The following is a 7,481-nucleotide window of genomic DNA, read 5'->3' as shown; positions in this document are numbered from 1 at the left end:
TTTTTTTTTTTTTTTAAAGACAAGGTCCCACACTGTCCTTGAATTCACAGCAATCCTCCTTCCTCAGCCTCCTGGGTTCTGGAATTATAGGCATGAGCCACCACACCCGTGTATAGTTCCTTTTAAATCACTGCAAGTCCTTTGTTTTTACTCCCACTTTGGGAGCCAGTGTGGGGTCCAGAAAGTGAAGTAATATGAACTCATTAACTTTTTAAAAAGCTCACTTGTCAGTTTACTGAGAATAGGTTATAGGAAGGCACAGGTGATATCCATGGTATCTATTTGAGAGACAATAAAGACTCAGTCCAGAGCAGTAGCAAAGGAGGTGGAAAAAGTGGTTGGAATTGGACACATACTGAAGATAAAACTCAAATTATTTCCTTAAGATTCTCCTGTGACTCTAGGGGCTGGGGATTTAGTTCAGCAGTTCTGCTGCCTGCCTCTGCAAGCACAAGGACCTGAGTTCGATCCCCAGTACCAAAAAAAAAAAAAAGATTCTCCTGTGACTCTAAAAGGCATGTTAAGGAAAGAGATCAAGGATTACTACATGGAGTTTTTACCATGAGTAAGAGACAAATTTGCCACACCCAATGATGGCTCCTATGAGCAGTGTATCTCTCATATCCAGAAGATAAATGACACAATTGCTAAGAACAGTTACATTAAATCAATCCTTCAGAATGAACATCTGAACAGATTATAGGATCACCCATCCAGAACCCAGACAATGATCAAGACTTCTGAGATCTCAGTCAGAAAGCTCTGATGATATTACAAAATTGGATCTTTCCCATGGAAAAAATATGCTTTTGTTTTAGAGATTGATGATACTGAGGCCATGGAAGATGTCCATTCTCTACTTACTGATATTCATCCTCCTTCATGCTTTTAGAGTTGTAGTACAGAAATTATGCTTGGTATAAATAACTGGACATCAGAAATACAGATGTTCAAGGGCCAGGGATTTAGCTCAGGGGTTCCACCTCCTGGCTTGCAAGTGCAAGGTCCCAAATTCAATCCCCAGTACAACAAAATAAAAAAAGAAGAAGAAGAAGAAGAAAGTATGAAGAGTTCGGGATTCAGCTCAGTGGTTCCATTGCCTGCCTTGCAAGCGCACAGACCTGAGTTCGAACCCTGGTAATGAAAAAAAATACAGAGGTTCATGTCAGTGAGAGTAATCAAATTAAGCAGCCATAACCTGACTAATCAAGCTCTCAAAAATGTGCTGATGAGCCTGTGTTTTAAACTATAATCTATGATCCCAGGATGCCTTTGCCATGTAAATTTCACAATACCTCTGCCTGAAGATAAATCGATTCAGGTTAGAATCACAGTCACAGTGGTTGCTATAACTTTTGACAAAAAATCATGTTCTACAGATCACAAAAACAGTTGTTGAAAAGTCACTACAAAGAGCCTCTACAGACAAAGAACTTCTGCAGTCTCCACTAGAACTTTGTTCAGATTCACTTTCTTCCCATCCTTTTCCACCAGCTAAAGCTGTGATAGTTGAAAAAGCAAGTCCAACAGGTGAAGGAAATTTCCAAAATCATTCTGTTCCACCTTGTGCAAATTCCACAGTTGAGGCTGTTAAGATGACACCTCTTTCTTTCATTCTGGGAGCAAAAATACTTAAATATCTTGGGATAATTAACATGTTTTTTTTATTCAGGAAACCACTTCTCTCTGTGAAGAAGAGGGGAGTCAGTGGTTTTCCCCATGCTGTTATCGCTGAAGTGTTTGCAATGATGTGAGCTCACATTGCTGCTTTAGGAGGGAATGCTGTTGTCTCCTACATCATGAACCAGTGTGTCTTCATGGAGAATCCAGATTAAAAACCAGGCACAGTGTCTTTTAAATGTTAGCAGTGATGCAGTGGTTTTGGTTCGTGAATCTAATTTAGGAGTAGTACAAACTCAGCAACCTACTACCAACCACCCGCCATTATGTGCAAGAGGAGGAGTAACAACTTGAAGAAAATAGAAAGATCTCATTAAATGAAATTCATCTATCTCCATTGTTTTGTCATGAATTATCTTCATAGACAAAAAGAATGAATGTAATTTGAGATAATTCAGACAGAATTGATACCTTATGAGTAGATCTGATTTTTCTGGATTCTCTTGGAGGCATGAGAATTTCTAATTCTGACATTTTGTTTGTCTAGATGGACAGGCCCCAGAATCTTGTGCCTTCAGTAAGTTAAGGTAAATGTCTAAGTGAACTATAGCAAGGATGAAGTTATTTGTAATTTATTTTGATTTTAATAAAATCAGAATTTTAAAATGCAGTGGGACCTTTCACACCAGTTGCCACTACAGAGTATGGAGGATCCATGTGCAGAGTGTACGGCCCTATTCCTGGCCCAGTAGCACCCGTGTCCTGGGTTTGATGGAATCTGTGCCATGATGGACCCCACCACCATTACTGAGGCCTTTAGGGGCACCATGGACCCAGCTCAATAAAGCACACAAGTTTCTGAATTTTGTTTCAACCCTACTCCAGATTACTATGTCAGAACAACTGGATTTACCTGTGAGAAAGGCAGGTGTTATCTATTTTGAAAAATATGATAACACAGTATTGGCCTGATCAGGAAACAACACCAGGGGGATATATCTCCTTATCCTATACCAGAGGAAGGTCAACATTGCATTCAAGAAAATATTGTGGAAGCTACTATCCACTCTCCTGAGCTCATCAGGGTATAACTTACTACAGGTATTCATCACATCACCAAGCAGGATTATACAAGCTGTTGGACTGCCATTGTGGGCAAGATTGGCTTTTATCTCCAGTCTGATAACAGTGCTTGTTGGCTAGGGATTCTCCTATGTCTTTACCAGCTTGTGAAAAATTATAAGAAACCAGAGGAGTGGAGTCCTTTGGTAGCCACAATGCAACCTTTTTTGCCAGTTCTAAATGATGGTTTTATCCAGTTTCTTTCAGATCAGTCTGATCAGTCTGTTCTCATCCAGAAACAAATATTCAAGATCTTCTATGCTCTCATTCAGTATACATTACCACTGGAGCTGATAAAATCAACAGAACCTGACAAAATGGGTAGAAATTTTGAAGACTGTTGTGCATAGGGATGTACCTAATGAAACACTTCAAGTTGAAGAAGATGACAGATTTTAAAAACCATGGTGGAAATGTAAGAAGTGGGGTTTACATATTTTAGCCAGGCGTTTTGAAAGATACGGAAGTCCTGGCAATGTTTTCAAGGAGTATAATGAATTTGCTGAGGTATTTCTGAAGGCATTTGCTGTTGGTGTCCAGCAAGTTTTATTGAAGGTGTTACATCAGTAAAGGAGAAGCAATGTATGGCTCCTTGAGTTTTACAGCAAGCATTAAACTACATTAATCAAGGAGTTTCCTGTGCCTCCCCTTTTTCAGTACCAGGGATCAAACTTGGGTCTTCGTGCTTGTGAGGCAGGTGACGGAACCACTGAGCTAAATCCCCAGCCCTCTCATGCCCTTTCTTGGAAGAAGCTGAAGCCTCACATACAAGGCATTACTCAAAATGTTACTTTTCCACTTATGTGACATACAGATGCTGATGAGGAATTTTGGCAAGAAGGCCCTTACAAATATATACACACAAAGTTTGATGTCTTTGAAGATTTCATTTCTCCAGCCACTGCTGCCCAGACACTTTTGTTTACAGTCTGCAGTAAGAAGAAAAAGGTATTGCAGAAGACTATAGGATTTTTTGTGACCAGATTCTTACAGAACCAAATGCTGATCCTCGAAAAAAAAGATGGAGCCTGACATATGATTGGCTCTTTAGCTGAAATACTCCTGAAGAAAAAGATCTATAAAGATCAGATGGAATACATGTTGCAGAATCATGTGTTTCCTCTCTTCAGCAATGAACTAGGCTACATGAGAGCAAGGCCTTGCTGGGTACTTCACTATTTTTGTGAAGTGAAGTTCAAAAGTGATCAGAACCTACAAACAGCATTACAGTTGACAAGAAGATGTTTGATTGATGATAGAGAAATGCCTGTTAAAGCAGAAGCTACCCTTGCACTCCAGGTGTTGATCAGCAATTAAGAAAAAGCTAAAGAATATATCACACCATTTTTCAGACCTGTAATGCAGGTTCTTCTCCATATTATAAGAGAACCAGAAAATGATGATCTTACCAATGTAATTCAAAAAATGATCTGCAAATGTAGTGAAGAGGTCACTGCCTCCTGCTGGAATTTTTGGAGGAAAAACTCCCGGGTGGACAGTTAAAATTTAACCTTTATATAAACAAGTTATGAGTCCAAACATTACTGAGAAGAGGCATTACTGAGGAACAGCCTTTGCTTTTCAACTGAAATTTTCCAGAACTCACCAAAAACCTGTTCAGTTACTAACATGGAAAGAAGAAGTAGTCCAGTGCTCTGCCATTTTTAGCTTTATAACTTCAGATGGGGATTTCTCCTCTTAGGTTCCAGATTCCACATGTTCCATATGTGAAGGTTGGATAAGATCATCTCTGAGGCCTCTTCCAGCCCTGATGTTCTGTGATTCTGGGACTCAAAGTTCCTGTGGTCCGTATAAATTGTACAAAAGCCGAGGTGAAACTATGTTGTTTGGGCAAGGTCTCATAAGTATAACCATTACATTACAAAAATACTTTCATATGGGGCTTTTGCTGGAGTTTTACAATGCTTTAGGGAAAGAAAGTCTGTATACCTACCCTGCCTCAGGAGAACTTCGATTTTAAATAGCTATCCTATAGAATGAAGGCATAGCACCTTAGTAAAGAGAAAAGAGCTAGGCATGATGGTATGTGCCTGTACCCCAGCTACTTGGGAGGCTGAGGTAGGAAGACCAACTAAGCCTAAGAGTTTGAAGACAGTCTTGGCAATACACTAAGACCTCTCAAAAAAATTCAAAATAACTGGGCATGATGGTGCACACCTATAATCCCAGCTAATAGGGATGCAGAGAGGCAGGATGATAAAAAAAATTTGAGGATTACATTTTAGCAAGACTCTGTGTCAAAATAAAATAAGAATAGCACTGGGTGTGGTGGCACATACCTGGAATCCCAGCACTTGGGAGGCTGAAGCGGGAGGGTTGCCGTGAGTTCGAGACCAGTAGTGCTACATAACAAGTTTAAGGCAAGCCTGAATGACATAGCGAGGCCCTGCCAAAAAAAAAAAAAAAAAAAAAAAAAAAAAAAAAAAGCACTGATTTTTACCTCAGTAGTAGACTGTTTGCCTGGATTCAATCCCTAGTACTGCTAAATAAATAAATAAGTAATTGTTATAGTTTGGGTATAGATGGCCCCCCAAAGCCTCATGTGGTCATAGGTTTGATCTAGAGTGTGTGAAGCTGGAATTGATTCATGATATAGCGATGGGCTCAAGCACTAGGATTAAGAGTGTGAGCGCTGCCCACCCTAAGTAGTCTGAACAAGATTTTTTTAAAAGGCAGGGAGACACAGTTAAACTCTCTTTTGTTGCTTTTGCTGTCTTCCACTGCCATGAACTGAAAGCTCCTTCCTGACGCCTTTGCTACCGTGTGCCTACCACGTTGTTCCTGCTCTGCCAGGCCTGTTTGTCCTCCCTACCTTGGAGTCAGTCAATTATGGACTGAAACTTCTATGAACTGTAGGCAAATAAACCCTTCCCTTCTAACTTTGGTGTCAGGTATTTTGTCTCAGCAGCAAGAGAAAATTAACTAACATAATAAATAAACAAATAAACAAGAGTTTGGATAAAATCAAACCTTGTGTCTTTTTTGGGGGGGTTCTCTGCTATTTTCTGTACTAGGACTCTAGTAATATAAAAAGAATTTGTGTTTAGCTATAAATTACATATTACAAATAAGTAATAATATAGGTATATTTTTGTGCTCATATAACAATTTTTTAAATTTTTTTTCATTGAGACAGGGTCTCACTTGGTAGCCCAGGCTAGACTTGAATTTGCCATCCTCCTGCTTCAGCCTCCCTAGTGCTTGGATTTCAGGTGTGTACCACCATGCCTAAGAAAGGTAGTATGTATTTACTATGGGAAATAAGGTCCTGAGACTTGAAATAATTTACGTCAAACCCAAAGCGGAAGAATTCAGAATACATTCCTATGTTAATCAATTTCCCATCACTGTGACAAAATACTTGAGGTAACTTTGAGAGGAAGCATTTAATTTGTCTCACTGTTTCAAGGGTTTCGGTCCATGGTCACTTGGCTCTGCTGTTCCTGGACTTGTGGTGAGACAGATCATCATGACAGGGAGGGCGAGATAGAATAGAGCTGCTGATGTCATGGTGGCCAGAAGCAGGAGGTGGGGGAGTGGGGCTGGGGGGCGAGCCAGAGAGAAAAGGATACACCCATGAAAGCCACACTGCCAGTGGCCCACTTCCTCCAACTGGGCCCCCTTCCAGTTAGCACTTCAGCTGTTCCTCATGGGTCAATCCACTCATGACGTCAGGGCCCTCCTGAGCCATCTCAGCACACTGCTGCACTGGGGACCAAGCCTTCAACACAGAGCCTTTTGGAGGACAATATATATATAGAGAAAAGGATACACCCATGAAAGCCACACTGCCAGTGGCCCACTTCCTCCAACTGGGCCCCCTTCCAGTTAGCACTTCAGCTGTTCCTCATGGGTCAATCCACTCATGACGTCAGGGCCCTCCTGAGCCATCTCAGCACACTGCTGCACTGGGGACCAAGCCTTCAACACAGAGCCTTTTGGAGGACAATATATATATATAATTTATTGGTACATTTTAGATATACATAATGATAGCACTCATCATAGGGAATTTGCACCTGTACATGATAAATACTGCCTCTTCTTTGTTTCCTATTTCTCTTCCCCCAACCCCCTTCCCCTCCCTAGATACAAAAGCTTCTTTATTTCCATTTGTTTCTTCTATTTTCACTTTTTTTTCTTGTCCTGGGGGACACTTTAGATCCAACCCATAACATTACCTAAAATCACTTCTAGGTCCTTGCTTAGCCCCTTACTGGCTCCAGTTCATAGGGAAAGCATGTCCCAAAAAAGATGCTCATTGAGTTTGTCCTCTTAAGACAAAGTTACTAGTAATGTAACAAGAAAAAGATGGCCTGTAATCCCAGCTATTTGGGCGTCTGAGGCAGAAGAATCTCATGTTCAAGGCCAGTCAAGTCCACATAGCTAATGCCCTGTTTTGAACACGCCCCCATCCCCTCAAAAGAAAAAGATCTCCAAAGGCCAGTTAGGACTCTACAGTTAAATTCAAGAAATTTCTTAAGACAGATGCTTTTTACAGGTGGCACTCACCTATAATCTCAACACTTGGGAGGCTGGAGCAGGAGGATGATGAGTTCAAGAGCAAACTGGGCTATATAGCAAGATCCTGTTTCAAAATAAATAAATCAAAGTTAGGTATAAGTAAATCGACACTTCTTTCTTCTGTAGTGCTTGGGATTAAGCCCCAGTCCCCAGGGCACGGCAGTCAACCACTTCTCCACCGAAATATACCTCTA

The 7,481-nt window shown here is 40.7% G+C and overlaps 2 pseudogenes; both read left to right on the top strand.

Annotated features, from left to right (window-relative positions):
• LOC104876654 overlaps positions 1 to 1,974 on the top strand; it is a 3,748-nt pseudogene extending 1,774 nt beyond the window's left edge.
• A 434-nt stretch (positions 1,975 to 2,408) lies between these two features.
• LOC104876655 lies at positions 2,409 to 4,245 on the top strand (annotated as a pseudogene).
• The last annotated feature ends 3,236 nt before the right edge of the window (positions 4,246 to 7,481 follow it).

This window comes from Fukomys damarensis, unplaced genomic scaffold (genome assembly GCF_012274545.1).
Source record: "Fukomys damarensis isolate Sample0158 unplaced genomic scaffold, DMR_v1.0_HiC HiC_scaffold_15, whole genome shotgun sequence".
NCBI classification, from domain to species: Eukaryota; Metazoa; Chordata; class Mammalia; order Rodentia; family Bathyergidae; genus Fukomys; species Fukomys damarensis.
The sequence above is the reverse complement of the archived record's forward strand: the minus strand, read 5'-3'. Positions and strand labels throughout refer to the sequence as shown.